Raw genomic sequence first — 16,483 nt, forward strand, 5'->3', positions numbered from 1 at the left:
GATATTGACAATCACTTGGCCCTTTTTCAATACTATAATTCACATCCTTAAGAAGAAAAACTACTTCACAAAGCAGAATCTGTATTTCTATTCTTTGTAGGGTCTGCAGATGTGACAGTTTCAGATTATAAAACATTTTCACTCTTGTAAGGTAAATGTCCTGTCCCCGTCGTATCCCGCCCTGTGGGGGAGGTCAGATGCTCACAGGCATCCTCCGTGAGGGCGGTCAGTTGCCAGACAGCAGTGGGCCCCACTCCCTGCTGTTAAAGACAATGGATGCCTGCAGTCATCTAGTTAGTTCCTTTGGTGGGGTTTACACCCTACTGATAATGGTTCCTATGGAGATCTAGGGAATAGGTCAAAGTTAAGCCACAATCCTAAACCTAGGATCCGCCCATCTTGTCACATGTATACCCCCAATCCTTCCTCTTCCTATTGGGTGTATTTCCCTAGACCACCCCCTCTCATCACTGTATCACCTATAGCACAGCCCCTTCCTGTGATGTATGTCATCACCTGTAATTAGGGGGCTTGCATGTCCCCAGAGAAGATAAAAGCCTGGGCTAGCATTAAAGATCACTCTCTCCCTCCATGTGGACCACCAAGCGGGGCTGAGGTTTGCATGCTACCGTGAAACGTGTCTGACTCCATTTATTTCAATACTTCTCTTCTATCTCTCATGCTCTCTATAACTTTACTATGATCTTTACTTATTATTGCTGTACAATTGCGCCTACCGAACCCGTCATGATGTGTTAGGGGCTGGCTTCCCCTGACACCCTCCCATTTGAGGCATAATAGCATAGCTGACCACTGACAAAATGCGGTCACCAGGACCATATTATAGGATAGCTTTGGAGGAAAAATTCCCAAGGAGCCTAGAGCCAATGCAGCTTTAGGAATTCACAAATATTTTCCTTCTATCTCCTGTGAATTTTCATTTTTGCACTTCCCTCAGTTGCTACTTTATTTACCTTGATATAAGGTTATGTCACTTACTGGAGTCTTAAATGCTCATGAGCAACCGTCTAAGGGGCAACTATTGATCTCTTTCTGTCTGGAGCATACAGGAGTGAAGAAAATTCAATGGGCCAATGAACTCCTTGACCGGCAGCCACCATGACCCTGAGATCCAGAGAACTAGATGGTACCCGGCCACTACTACCATCTGCTCTGGAATCCTAGATAGAGTAGGAGAGGACTGTGGAACAAAATTCCCAATCATAAAGAAGGCCAGGCTTACTGGCTAGAGACAGTGGGATTCCTTCGTCTCTCTTCTCATCTGAAACTACTTCGCCATGTAGTTCAGTTTTCAGGCAAACTACAGAAAGGTTTGGAAAGGGGCCAATAACACTAGGAATGTACACACTCCTCAAAATAATCAACCATTTGAGATCAAAAGGACAGCATTTGTCCAAGAACAAAGTTCTAAAGGGTTAAGAAAGAAGGTTTTATGGAAATCAGAAATAAGGAAGAAATGTGATAAACGACATTGCATTGTGGGGATTGCAATCAATGACATAAAAATGTGTCTGGAATTTGAAAGGAAAACTGATTTATGCTGTAGATCGTCACTGAATCATATACACACAGTAACTTTTAAAATTTATTTGTATCATAGCAAATACATTTGAATAATTGAAAATAAAGTTTATAAACCAAGTAATACTTATCTAATAAAACTACATTCAAACTCATCTACAAAATTTAAAATAAAGATTTTACATTAAAATTATTCTGTAAAAATGGATTTGGAACATGCAATTTGGTTTGTCAAGTCTGAGATCATCAAAAGAAATCCTACCTACAAGGCAATTGTAAATCATTTCAGTTATTTGTCATACACCGTTTGGTGGTGGGCCATTCGCAGATCTCCATGAGTATTTTCTTATCTTGAAATAGTAGTTCAAAAACTGCGCGTTTCCTTTCCCTGCTCTGATGGCGCGTTCTCACAGTTCATTGGCCCGCTGCTGCTGGTGAGCGGAGAGGGCTGCTGCAACGCGCCTGGTGTACGTACAAGGATACAAAACGTATAAAATGTAGTGCCTTGCCACTCTCTTCTACTACCATACTTGCCTACTATGCGGCTCCCTTTCCTTGTGCCCTGTTGGCTTGGCATGGGTGAGTCTTTATTTTGGACATCTGATGCCCCTGTTTTGTCCGTGCCTTAGCCATGTTCTTGTTTTGCTTATTGGGCAATGTCTCCCTCGGAAGGTGTTAAAAATCATTTACGCCGTCTTGACACACATACTGAGAGTCGACACAAGGCACCTGCTTTTTTGGTTCATTCTTCATGATTCATGAACTGCCGCTATAGCATCATTTATTAGCTAAACAGTGAGTGCGCAGTGGCTAGTAGTAAAATGCAAGCACCTGTTAATTATAGAGAGTCTATTTAGGAGCCTTGGTAGCGTAGTGGTTAAGCTTCAAGGTCAGCAGTTGAAAACCACCAGCCATCTAAGAGAGCAAGACAAGGCTTTCTACTTCCGTCAAGAGTACAGTCATAGAAACCCACAGGGGCAGTTCTACCCTGATTTATAGTTTGCCCTGAATTCATCTTGATGGCAGTAAGTTTGAGGATTTATTTGAGCAGTTAATATATAGGCATGCCAATCAAAATGTGTGTTTTTTTTTAAGTCTCCATCTGCTGAGGCAAGTTCCAATAAAAAGCTAAGGAGAAAACGAAGAACTCGTGGGAAGAATTAATCATTGGTTAACGGTAATGAAGGAACCCTGGTGGTGCCACGGTGAAGCGCTGGCCCGCTAGAGACGCACAAATCCAAGGCGCCAGCCGGTCCCGGGACAATCTGTTCCCATGAAGATTTCCAGCCTGCTCGGTCCCCTCGGGTCGCTATGGATTGCCTGGTGGCGGCAGCAGATCCATCGTTAACGTGATTGATTGGATCCCGGGCCCGGGTCACGTGGAGCCTCCGGCCACGTAGGCGGGCGTGCTGCTCCCGCTGCTCGGCGTCACCGCCTCCGCGCCGACCCGCTCGCCGTTCCGCGGACAGCGAGGCCTGCGACCGGCGCTGCCCACCGCGGGGCCCCGGAGACGGCGCGCCGCAGCGGCTGGCCTCCCAGGTAGCGGTGGGCGCGGGGCCACCTCCCCGCGCGCGGCGGACGATTCCCGGCGGGCGCGGCGGGGCTCGCCGCGGGCACCCGCCTGGCCCCGGCGCGCGGTTCCTCCTCGGCCGCGCGCGCGCGCGCGCTCGAGCACCGGCCCTGCGCCCCCTCCGTGCGTCGGAGCCCCGGGGCGGAACCTGCGGGGGCGGTCCGCCCGGCCCGGTTTCTTTAGCTCTTGCCGGAAGTCGGTCCTACCTTTGGGCGCCGTTCTTTCTGGAGGTGGCTTTATTCTTAACTATTTCCTTTCTCCCCCTTGGCCCCCCAACCTACAAAGGAGATGCTCACAGTCGGTACCTTTACCCAGGCAAGGAAGCAATCAGGAAAATCCAGAGATTGTACTACTCCCCGACCAAACCAAACCCACTGCCACTGAGGCCATGTCCACTCTTAAAAGCAGGAGGACAGGGTGGCACTGCCCATGGGTGTCCGGGGCTGGGACTGGTACCGCAGGAGCGCCTGCTGGTTTCAAACTGGTGACCTTCGGGACCGCAGCGCAGCGGGTGACCGCTACAATACCAGGGCTCCTTGATAGTCATTTAGAACAACCGGAACATTTCATGTGGACTGGCATTAGGGGTTATTATAAAATGAGTAATTGGTTTAGAGATGTAGCCTGAAGCATTTACACGTAAATTGCCATGATGTCTGTTACGAATAGATCAACAAAAGATGCAATGCAGCAAACTTAATTAGTGTTAACTCTGACTACTGAACATTGGACTACTAACTGAAAGGAGAGACTCCTGAAAATCTCACGGGGGATCACACTGCCATTGACTAGCTGACAATGGGTTTTGGGGGGTGGTGGTGGTGGTGTGTGTGTGTGTGTATGTAACCGGGTGATGTGACATTTCTCTGCTCTTGCGTCTGATAAAAGGAAAGAGAGAGAGAGACCGAGAGAGACCGGGTGATGTGACATTTCTCTGCTCTTGCGTTCGATAAAAGGAGTGTGTGTGTGTGTGTGTGTGTGTGTGTGTGTGTGTGTGTGTGTGTGTGTTGAACCAGGTGATGTGACATTTCTCTGCTCTTGCGTCTGATAAAAGGAGCCGTGGTGACGTAGGTAGTGGTTACTGAGAGGTCAACCCTGAGACACCCAACGGAGATAGAATCAGACCAAGAACATGAGGTTAAGAACAGGAGGTTAAGTGCGGCTTTATTAGGGTAGGGAAAGAGAGCTCTCTGGAAGGAAGGGAGAGCAGAGAAAGGGACGGGAGCATCCTGAGATCCCAGGCGTTTCCAACGTGTTAGGTCAGGGAAATCGCCCCTGGCAGTGAGGCAGTGGGACTTACATAGGGTCCCAGCCAAGGACGTATGTACTGATAAGGGGAAGGAAGCTATCTTGCTAGTTGCAAACTTGCTTTTTGGAATGCTGGAAGCAGGGGCTTTGAAGTCCCCAAGTCATCCATCCCTCTGAGAGGTTAGGGGAAGGGGCTGCGTGGTCCAGACCCTGCCCAAACAGTTACTACCCAGCTACCCCGAAAGTAAGACACACCCGAAAATAAGACCTACTTACAGTTTTACCTCTCGCTGAAATATATAACACCCCTGAAAATAAGACCTCCCCCAAAATAAGGCCCCCCAAAGCTACCATGACTCTGGACTGTAGGCGGGTGTCGCCTGCGCAGCTCACTTTTGGCGGCAGGGCAGCCGGAGCAGACAGGAAGTGCGAGGTCTCTTTTAATAAAACAATAAATAATAAATATGTACCGTATTCTTTTTCATGGAAAAATAAGACATCCCCTGAAAATAAGACCTAGTACATCTGTGGGAGCAAAAATTAATATAAGACACTGTCTTATTTTCGGGGAAACAGGGTAGTTTAACAACAGCTGCTCCGCTGGAGAAAGACGGGGCTTTCGACTCCCATTTAGAGTTTCAGTCTTGGGAACTCGGAGGGACAGTTCTACCCTGTCTTGTAGGGTCACTGAGTTGGCATCGACTCTGTGGCAGTGAGTGTGGTTTGGCATGGCCTATGGTAGAGACCTGCTCTGTTTTATTAATGATGACAGGGTGCCCACTGTGCTCCCCCAGAAGTAGCCTTCATATATTTGCACGTGAAACACTTTTGCTGTAGAATTCTGAAGCTGGACTTACAATTTTATAATTAAGTTTGTAACCGTGTTCTTTTTAAAAAAGATTCACGGCCCTACTTGCTTTTGACTCATTCTTGTGGTGGGGTGGGGTTGAGATGTTAAACTCCTTGGAGGACAAAGTGGTGGGTCTCTGAAACTAGTGGGTATTCTGGGCTGGTGTAGAAGGAAAAGAAAAATAGTTTAAACTTTATGGTATCAATTTGGAGGCAGCACTGGATGAATTCCACCCCTTTGATCTACTTCCAGGTTTATCTGTACCATAGATATGTTGTAATTTATTTTGTATTTGTTAATACAGTCTATTTATTAATACTTACAGGTCTTTTTTATTCTGCCCATTATTGTGTTTCTCTTGAAGATAAAGGTTATTCATCTTTAAAGGGCATTTTTTTTTCCCATAGTGATTTTTACATGTGTACTCCAATCAGCCAGGGAACTTCAGAAAACAAACAGCCATCAAATCTGAAAGCTATCAAGGTTGCATCTTTAAAAAAATACTTTTTTTAATACCATTTTGTATTTCTACCAGCAATGGCTAAGGTTCCTAATTTCCTCCACATTCTCACCAATATATGTTAGTTTCTATTGTTTTGTTGTATGTTTTTTCATTTTAGCCACCCTAACTCTCAAACCCAAACTCACTGCCATCTGATTCAAATGCATTCTGACTCATAATGACCCCGTGGGACAGACGTTTTGAGACTGTAACTGTTTACAGGAGTAGAAAGCCTCAGAATGGCTGGTGGTTTCAAACTGCTGACCTTGCAGTTAGCAGCCCAACAAATAACGACAACTCCACCAATGCTCCTAATTTAGCCATCCTAATGGGAATGAAATGGTATCTCATAGTGATTTTGATTTGTACTGGAGGACTAAAGTGCCTACCCTCATATTTTAATTACTGCCTATGTGTATGAAAGCTGAATAATGGATAAGGAAGGTCAGAGAGAGTGTTGTATTTGAATTGTGGTGGTGGTGGTGGTGGTGGTGAATATTGAAAGTACTACAGACTGCCAGAAAAACAAGCACATCTGTCTTGGAGGGAGCACAGCCAGAATGCTCATTGGAAACTTGGGTAGCAAGATTTCATCTCACATCCGTGAACATGTTATCAAGAAGGACCAATTCTTGGAGATGGGCAACATGCTTGGTAAAGTAAAGGGTCAGGGAGAAAGAGGAAGCCCCTTAATGAGATGGGTAGACTTGCTGGTTGTAAAAATGGGCTCAAGTATAACAAAAATTGTCAAGATATGGAGGACTAGACAATGCTTTGTTCTGTTGTACATAGGGTCGCTATGAGTCAGAACTGATCTGATGACAAGAAGTCCTGGTGGCTTAGTGGGTTTTATCCTGCTAACCACAAAATCAGCCGTTAGAAACCACTAGCGGTCCCTCAGGAGACTGATGAAGAGTCTTGTTTCTGTAAAGAGTTTCCTTGGAAACTCACAGGGACAGTTCTACCCTGTCCTATAAGGTCAATATGAGTCAGAATCAATATAAATCGATATAAGTGAGAATAATGACCACAGTAGCTAATAACAGTGAGCATTTTTCATGTGTTTGGTGGTCATTTAAGTATCCTTTTAGATGCAAGACTAAAGTTCCATATATAAGGTTATTGGATTCTTATTGTTTGCGTAGATGATTTACAAAACAGTTCTCCCCATTGGTAGCTGTCTTTTTAGGTTTTTGTTATAGTCTTTTGATGAACAAAAGTATTTCATATTTATTACGTCTCATTTATGTTGCCTTTCGTGAAGTGTGCTTGTGTTATTACCTTAGATAATACAATATTAAAAGCTAAGACTGACAGCCTTGCTCCTACATTTCCTTTTTTTAATTTTATGGTGTTAGTTTGCACATTTAGGTCCTTAATCCATTTTAAATGTGTGCGTGTGTGTTCCATGATAGGAATGGTGCAAACCAGTGGGAGATTTGACATGATTTTAAATATAAAAATGATGATCTAATCCAATGGCTCTCAACCTTCCTCATGCTGCGACCCTTTAGTACTGTTCCTCATGTTGTGGTGACCCCCGGCCATAACATTATTTTCGTTGCTACTTCATCACTGTAATTTTGCTACTGTTATGAATTGGGTGACCCCTGTGAAAGGGTCGTTCAACTCCTGAAGGGGTCGCGACCCACAAGTTGAGAACCGCTGATCTCTAATCTGTAATCCGTCACCTAATTCACAATAAAAAGCACAAAAAGGGGTTTTAGTTTAAACCTCCTTGGGGTGCCTTGGACAAAAGACCTGGCCATCTGCTTCCTGATCGGTAAACCTATGGAGAGCAAACCTACTCTTTAACATATGGGATCATCCTGATTCTGAATAGACGCAGAGCAACTTGGTTTTTATTTGATTTTGTTTTTAGTTTAAGGGAGGTACTTCTTTCCACTGTGCCCCAAGGCATAGTCGGCTCTGCAGGGAAGACAGGACCACATAAATTCACTAGTGATTTTTTTTTTAATCCTCAGTAATGGCAGCAATGGTGTTGGGGGTGGGGACCCACTAGGCACACACGCACAATTTGTTTTGTGTATAGCGTGAGAGATGTGTATCCTATTTTATTTTTCTATATGTGGAAGCCCAATTTTCCCAGAGCCATTTAGAAACTCTCCCAGTTGAATAGACTTAGCATGCTTGCCCAAATCCGTTGACTGTAGATGTGTGAGTTTATTTATCGTCTATCTGCTCCATTGGTCAGTGTGTATGCTATTATGCAAGTACTGGGCGGTTTTGATTTATGATAGCTGTGTAAAATGTTTTGAAATCAGGAAACATGAGTCACCCTACTTTATTGTTCTTCAGATTTGTTCCAGGACCCTTGCTATTTAATATGAAATTGAGGATTGGTTTTTACATGGCTGTCAAGAAGGCTGTTGGAAGGCTGTAGAGCTTCTAATACAGCAGTTGGACAGAAGTAGTGAGAGTAGGCGCTCTGCTGTCTTGTTCTGGACTTCAATGGGGAAGCTCTCCATTTTCCTCTTTAAGTGTATGTGGCCACTTTGCTTTTCATATGTCATGAGTCATATTAAGGAACCTCCCTTCTATTCCAATCTTGTCTAAAGTTTTCATCAAGAAACCAAACCAAACAAACAAAAAACCCTCCTAAAAACAAACTACTAAACTCACTGCCATTGAGTCAATTCTGACTCATAGTGACCCTGGAGAACAGGGTAAAACTCCCCTTTGATTTTCTAAGACTGTAAAGCGTTATTGGGGTAGAAAGCCTCATGTTTCTCCCACCATCAAGAAAAGGTGTGGGATTTCATCAAATGTCTTTTCTGCATCAGTAGAGATGATCATATGGTTCCTTTCATGTATTCCATTGCGATGAATGTCCATTGTTGAACCATCCCTGCATTCCTGGAATGAATTCCTCTTGGCCATGGTGTTTGACCCTTTTAATATGCTGTTGAAGTCTGCTAGTTAGTATTTCGTGGAAGATCTTTGTGTCTACATTCATAAGCAATTATTGGCCTATACTTTTCTTGTCATATCTTCGTCTCATTTTGGTATCAAAGCTATTCTTAGTTCCTAAAATGATTAGGGAACATTCCTCCATTCTCTGTCACATGAAAGAGTTTAGATAAAATCAGTCAATTCTCTAAATATTTGGTAGAGTTCCCCAGTGAAGCCATCTAGTCCATGATTACTTTTTGTTGGGAGGCTTTTGGTCACTGATTCAATCTCTTCATTCCTTAGGGTCTGTTGGGATTTTCTGTCGTCTGCTGGTCAGTTTAGTTAAGTTATGTGTGGCAAAGAATTTATCCATTTCATCAAGATCATTGCTTCCCAAAGTGGACTATACTGCTCCCTGGGGGTTCTGGAACAATCCAGGGACTGCGAAAGCAGATGGCTACACTTTATTCTGGATTATAGGCTATAGTATAAAAGTTTGTAGTTGCTAAGGGGCACTGAGTATTTTCTTTGAAAAAAGGGTGTGGTAGGCAAATAAGTTTAAGAATCTGTGATCTAGATGATCCATTTTATCGGTGTACATTTGCTCATAATAATATGAATTAATTGTTTTCATTTCTCTTGAGGCAGTTGTCATGTTTCCATTTCATTTCATATTTTGATGATTTGTATCTTTTCACTCTTTCTAAAAAAATCAGTCTAAAGCTTTGTCCATTTTAGTGATATTTTCAAAGAATTAACTTCCGGTTTTATTGATTCTATTTCAATTATTTCTGTTATCAAAGATCTTTGTTAACCTTCTTCTTGTGGTTTGGTTTTAATTTGCTCTTCTCTTCCTTGTGCCTAAGACATGCCTGTGCTGCTGATTTGAGATCTTTCCTTTTTCTTTTTCATGTAGATACTCATTTCTTGCTGTAAGTTTCCCTCTGAGTATGCCTTCACTCAAAGTCACTCTTGTGTCGCTTCCTGGTCCTGTGAGTTTCTGAGACTGTAACTCCCCTAACTGTAACTGCAACTCTGTCTCCATGAAGTAGCTGGTGGCTTTGAACTGCTGATGAAGTACAAACCCACTATGCCGCCAGGATTCCTCTTAGTCATTGTTAAATTCTGTTGAAGAGTTGATCATTTTATCACAGTATAATGCCCATTTTATCTCATCTAACACATTTTGTCCTATTTTTTGGATTATGTCTTAAATTCTGCTTTGTCTGAAATTAAGATTGCGACCCTAGAGCTCTTTTGCATAGAATGTATTCCATCCTTTCATTTTGGACCTGTTTATGACTTCATTTTTAAAAATTATTTCAAGTAGTATATTAAGTCCATGATATAGACTTTTAAATTGTTTGCTAGAGAAGCATGGAAGAAATTTTAGAAAATATAGATAAGTGTAAAAAAGAATGTGTATCACTTATAATTTTTATCACTCAAAGGTAAGATTATTAGGAGCATAGTAATTTCCCTATACACATTTTTTAATTTTTCTGATTTCAGATGGTAAGAGTTCAGATGTAAGACATATTATAATATCTAAATCTAGCTCATTCTTAAATTAGAAGAGCAAGTTGTAAGGGTTTGGGTAATGAATTTATCTATATCTGTTGATTTCTGAGTTCAGATAAGAATTTGGCTAGATTTCAAATGAATAAGATCCCCCAAAGTGTTTACATTTTTTCATTTTTAAGCACCAAGGGATTTTTAGGGTTTCTTCTGTCATTGCTTTTAAATGAGAAACTTTTAAAATTCTAATTCTATTTACTCTATCTGTTCTGGATTTCCCCCCCTTAAAAAAACAACCACCTCTTTCCTGGAGAGGAAAACCTCAGATCAAATAAAGTGGCACCTTTATAAACTGGTCTCCAGTTTCCACTGGAGTCTGTCTGCCTTACCATTTTGCTGTTATCTGCTATTTCAAAGGCCTCTATTTCAAAGGTCTCTCATTCTTAAGTGTTGTTTTTTTTTTTTTTTTTTGCTGGCCTCAAGTTTCAAGCTCCAAGGCTGTAATCTTTGTGGCTAAAGATCACCAGGTCTTTCCTTATTTGGAGCTGCTCCCGTTTCAAACCAGCAACCTTTCAGTTAATAGCAGAATACTTAACCATTGTGTCAACTCGGCTCCTTAAAGTACAAAAAACGGGGGGGGGGGGCAAAACAAAGCATTGCTATTACATCATTTTCAACTCATAGCTGTGGTGTGATGAAATTTCTCTCCCAAGTCTCTCTGTAACTCCCACCAAATAATTGGATGGGTCTATGCAAATGGGGCATGTATGCCACTGAGAGAGGGGTTTGGTCAGTGTTCACTCCTGTCCTCCCTCACTCCCGCCCCCAGCTATAAGCAGCAGCAGCAGAGAAACTCTGAGAACCTTGGAAGTGCAAGTTCCAGGTCTGAATTGGTAGAGGCCACTGAGACCAGATGCATCAGACTTTGACGTGGGTGTCCGGAGGAGTAGCTCCAAGACAATGGGGTTCCTTCTTCTCGTCTGACCCATGACTATAGAACTGTTGGACAGAATAGCAGGCAGACTGGTTTCCTGGCCAATGGAGGCAAAAGCCAAGGGAACATGTGGCCGAGAGACTGAGGACCTAAGAAAGACTTGGCTACCACATGGCTGAGAGTTTGAGAACCAAAGAGTGGTTTGACTGCTGGTCGAGGAAACAAGGACTATCTCGACTGTTTGCTGATCCTGATTTGTAGCAGCCTATTGACCCCCTAAGAAAATCCATACCCACATGAGCTAGAACCCTAATAGCAATACTTTTTTTAATTTATTTCATGTATCCGAGAGAGTTGAAAACAAATTGTGCACACAAAAACTTGTACGTGAAACCCAGGATTGATGAATTTGTAGAGACAGCAATAAGGACCCCTGGGAGTATGGTGTGGAAGGTGCAGGGGGCAACCTTAGGAAGCTGGTATCAAGGAGTTTTGAGAAGGAAGAAAATGTTTGAATTGTGGTAGCAATTGTACAATACTGCTTGATATGACTGAAATATGCAATGGTGTGGTTTCTGTATGAACTCCCAATAAAGTGGTTTTGAAAGAAAACCCCAAGAACATTATTCATAATAGCAAAAAAAGGGGGAACAACGTAAAAGTCACCATCTGATGAATGGATTAATGAAATTCGTTACGCCCAAGCCAAAAGAACTCTCTGCCATTGACTTCATTCTCACTCATAGTAACCCTATAGGAGAGAATGGAACTTTCTCTGAGTTTTTAAAGCTGTACATCTTTAGGGAAGTAAAAAGTCTCATCTTTCTCCTGCAAAGCAGCTCGTGGATTCAAACTGCTGACCTTGTGGTTAGCAGTCCAACATGTAAGCCATTACACTACCAGGGCTAAGGAGTGTAAGATTTCTTTTTTGGAGGTGTGTCTTGAAATTAGATACTGGTCTCCCAGCTTTGTGACTATACTATAAACCACTGATCTGCTCAATTCAAAAGAGTTAATTTTATGATAGGTGAATTTTATCTCAATTTTAAAAAGAAAACAGTCCTGTTAAGCCTTCTTTCATCTAGATCCAGCCTTTCCTTCTCTTGTGTGACTTTCCTCCTCCCTGAAGATTCCAACCAGATTCCAATCCTTTGTTACCACTTTAGGGATCTAGTTGATCACATCCTTTCGCCTCTCCCTCTACTGGTATGATCCTATTAAACACATTCAAGTCGAATGTATCAAAAATGAAAAGACCACCCTAAATTAGTTTCTCAGTTCCATGCTATTCAAGATTGCCACCCTATTTGTTTTTGGGTTTTTTTTCCCTTCACAAACTTCTTGGACAAGCAATCTATAATCATTGCCTCCTTCCGTCACCTTCCACACACTGCTCCACCTGCTGCCATCTGGTGTTTCTGCCCACAGCCTCCCACAACTCCTTCTTGCTGTGGTCACAACTTATTCTCCTTGTTAAAGCTGATGGATTTGGACCTGTAGAAACTGTTGGGTTGAGGTTTGTTTTGCTGTGTATATCTTCATAAGACAGAAAGAAAAATCGAACGGACACTTGTACGCACTCTCAGTAGCCTGGCCCTGACACTCCATCCTTCTTGTGTTGCCTACATCCCTAGTTATCCTTGCCACTATAGTCCCTGGTTTTCTTCCTACTTGTTCCTCTCTGTTCCTTTACAGTCTCTTTAGGCTATTCTTTGTCTTATTACTGTTGGAGTTTGTTAGAGTTCCCTTCTTACTCCACACACTGTTCCCTGGGTGATCACATGCATGCCCAATTTTCAAGTCTCCAATTCAGATATGCTTCTTACCTCAGCATTATAAGTATGTTCGTTGGACGTATCCAGTTGGATAATCCACAGGTACCTACAACTTAAAATGTCCAACATGGAATCCCTCAGAATTCATGTTCTGTTATAGTGAATGGGGTTACCGTGGACTCACTGGTTCAATCTGAACTTGGTGTGATCCTTGGCTCTGCCTCTAAATGTATTCAGCTCCCTTCCTCCTCCTGTCGTTCAGTTATAGACTCCTTCTGAGTCTCTCACCAGTGTTCTCCATTTCTGTTTTCCTGCTGTTTGCTTCTGTCCTTCCTTTCCTGGATTACCACAACCACTTTGGCCTTCTCTAAGCACCCGCTCTATACCCCCATTCGGATTCCGCAATCAGCTGAAGGAATCTTTCACAGACTCGGATCAAATCGTTCCACTTCCCCGCTGAAGACCTTTCATTGATTGCCTCTTTCTCTTAGACTAAAATCCAAGTGTTTGGATGTGGACACTTAATCTGACTCCAGTTTTCTTTCCTTGTCTTTCATTACCAACTCTGCCTTTGTCCTTGGGCTACAGCAAATTTCTTTCTGCACCTTCACTGCAACAGTTACGGTTTGTGTCAACTTGACTAGGCCGAGATTCTCAGTGGCTTGGCAGTTGAGACCCAGTCATCCCCCCTAATGGAACCTAACACAATGTAATCAACTCCTTAATGCAATCAATCCAGTAATTGTAAGAAATTAGGCTGTAAGGAATACCCTTACTCAGGTGACAACTCTGATGCAATTGAAAGGAAATTTCCTCAGGAATGTGCTCCATTGCCTACAAAAGCTATAGGGTGAGGAAACGTGCTTGTTATTTGCTGGTCTACATCCTGTATTTGGCTTGTTGACTTCCGGTTCTTTGGACTTGAACCAATGACCTGCCATAATGGCTGCTGATCCCGGGAGTCCACAACACCTAGCCATCTGACCTGCTAACCTTGGATTCATTCACCTCTCCAGTTATAAGCCTGGCCTGCTGACCCCAGGTTCATCAGCCCCTCAAGTAATGTGAATCAGGAGAAGCATCCCACTTAACATCTGACTCATAGACTTGAAACTGGGTGGACTTCTACAACTGTATGAACCATTTTCTTCGTATACATTTCTCTCTGTCTATACAAGGGGGGTACCTCCTCAAAAAATGGATTTTCCCCCAAAGCTATGTGTTTAATTTTTTTTAAACAAAACTACCTTTTCACCTTCAAAGCACCCTCCATTACACTTGATCCATGTGTTAAATCTGCGACTTCATTCTCGCAAAAAATTTTCAAACTCATCTGTTTGCATGGCTGATAGCTCCTCCCTCATTTTTTTCCTTCACTTCTTCTGTGTTGTTTAATTGCTGTCTTTTCATGTCCCTCTTCATTCACGGAAACAAAAAGAAGTAACACGGAGTGAGACCAGGTGAGTAAAGTGCATGGGGCAAGAGAGGCGTGCTGTGTTTTGCAAAACACTGACGCACTAAGATGACTGTACGAGCAGGTGCATAGTCGTGATGGCAAATTCAGTCTCTGCCACAAATCAGGCCTTTTTTGTCACACACTGTTACATAATCTTTTCAGAACCTCTAAACAGTCTGACCTGGTAATATGAATTCCAAATGCACCATGAGTTGACATTTTCATCTGTTCAGGAAGTTAATGGACATCCAGAATGAGGTTTATCATCAATCGATATTTCACGTTTTTTTAAATGAGAACACCACTTATAAGCTGTGTTCAACATCAAAGCAGTTTCTGCAGCATTTTTCCGGAGTAGAAAACAAAATTTCACAGCCACACACTGTTCTCTGAAAATGGTCATCACAAAAACTGAGACTTGAGCAAGACTGCTTTTACGAGGAAATTGACTCTGACCAGAGAGAACCCCCCAGAAGACACCACTGGGTGCGCTAACTTAGAGTGAGTTACTTGATGCTCGAAAATGTGTAGCAGGGAAAATGCGCACTACGAAAGCTCCACTCTGCCCCTTTTAATTCTGGTTTTATTTGGGTATCCCCTTGTACACACACACACACACACACACACATTTGTGTATACAATAGAACCCCAGTACTTGACCACATCGGTACTTGACATATTAGATTTCAGTGTGAAATGTCGATACAATTTTGCATTGGAGCTCAAACAAAACATCAGAATCTGACCTGACGCACATGATTTTTGTAAACGAAAGCAGTTCTTGTTTCCGTCACTTGGTGTTAGTTGGTGTTGTTAATAAACCTTTTGCAGCTGTGTTCCGAGCGTTTCGCTATAATTTTCTTAGTTTTTTTGTGTGGCCTTTTCTACTGTGTTTAGATAAAAACATGGGTCCTAAATCTTGAAAAGAATCATCAACTGGTTAACCATGTTATCAACATTATTGATGATAATTTAGCAAACCCTTTTCAAAAACAGTTAAGAAAATGCCAACAGCAGACCACACTGGACAGATTTTGTTTTTAGAGAAAGCCAGCCAGGTCCTAGTTAAAAAAAAAAAAAAGGCAAAGAAGGAAAAATCTCCTGGAAGCAGCTACCTGTTGATTTTATGGAAGGGGATTTCCCTTCCAAACAATGCTCTCTCCCCATCCCCCCTCTGCACATCTGTGTCCACAGATCCAGATCCCCATCCGTCTCAAGGTATGGACCATACTGTTGTTAAAAATACTTTTAAAATGTTGTGCTTCTTATTTAAATTATATTATTTAACTCTGAACATATTTTCTTTGAAATTTCTGTGTAATTTTTTTACATGCATGGTTGGTGTTTTATTTTTGGAAGACTGGTTCTAACACATCACACTAAATCAGGTTGAAGGGTAAAGTTCTAAATAGACCGTTTTATAAGGATCAGTTATGACATATGTAATGATGGTTCACGCTACAAAATCTTGGTCTCAGAGCATATGATACAGCTCGTTGGCAGAAGCACCCAGGTCTTCCAAACCAGCCCATCATCATCTTTCTGTTGTCTGCATACACTTCTTCTCGTTAGCTGCCTTCTTCTTTTGTTGCATGATCTCAGAATCTCTCTGCTTCCTCTGAGAAGCAGTCAAGCTCTCCTCTTTCCTTTTTCCCTTGCTAATCTCCTGGGTTTTCTTCATGTTTTTCTGGTGGGCAAGTTCTCTTTGATTTCCACGGGCCATGCCAACCACAGGGACAGAGCCTGGGAGAGAGCGACTCGGAGCTCTGTGTAATGTTTTGTATAAAAAAGTCAAGGTTAGGGTAAAAATTTGGTGGTCGAGAATGGATTAATTCGTTTTCAGTTATTTCCTCTGGGAACAATTGATTCAAAACTCTACTGCATCGTATCTCGATACTCCTTCTAGAACGGATTAGCATTGAGGTTCGGGGTTCTACTGTATATGGTTTTGTTTCTCTAGAGAACCCAGCCCAACCCATTCACTTTGCTGAATTCGCTCTCTGTCAGGGTACCTGCCCTAACACATCATCACGGGTCCGGTAGGCGCAATTGTACAGCGATAAGTAAAGATTATAGTAAAGTCATAGAGAGCATGAGAGATAGAAGTGAGAGAGAAATAATGGAGTCAGACACATTTCATGGTAGCAATGCTCACCTCAGCCCCGCTTGGTGGTC

The 16,483-nt window shown here is 42.5% G+C and overlaps 1 protein-coding gene and 1 pseudogene across 6 annotated transcripts in view; one reads left to right on the forward strand and one right to left on the reverse strand.

Moving 5' to 3' along the window:
- The first annotated feature begins 2,935 nt into the window (after positions 1-2,935).
- Positions 2,936-16,483, forward strand: part of RCBTB1 (RCC1 and BTB domain containing protein 1) — a 92,847-nt gene continuing 79,299 nt past the window's right edge. For 5 of the 6 annotated variants that reach the window (XM_075532504.1, XM_075532502.1, XM_075532507.1 and 2 more), the window contains exon 1: positions 2,936-3,081. The gene's annotated coding sequence lies outside the window, so the exon portion shown is untranslated. The remainder of the gene's footprint in view (positions 3,082-16,483) is intronic. The other variant, XM_075532505.1, reaches the window with a different exon arrangement.
- LOC142428021 (small EDRK-rich factor 1 pseudogene) lies at positions 15,843-16,031 on the reverse strand (annotated as a pseudogene).

Source organism: Tenrec ecaudatus, chromosome 15 (genome assembly GCF_050624435.1).
Source record: "Tenrec ecaudatus isolate mTenEca1 chromosome 15, mTenEca1.hap1, whole genome shotgun sequence".
Taxonomy (NCBI): Eukaryota; Metazoa; Chordata; class Mammalia; order Afrosoricida; family Tenrecidae; genus Tenrec; species Tenrec ecaudatus.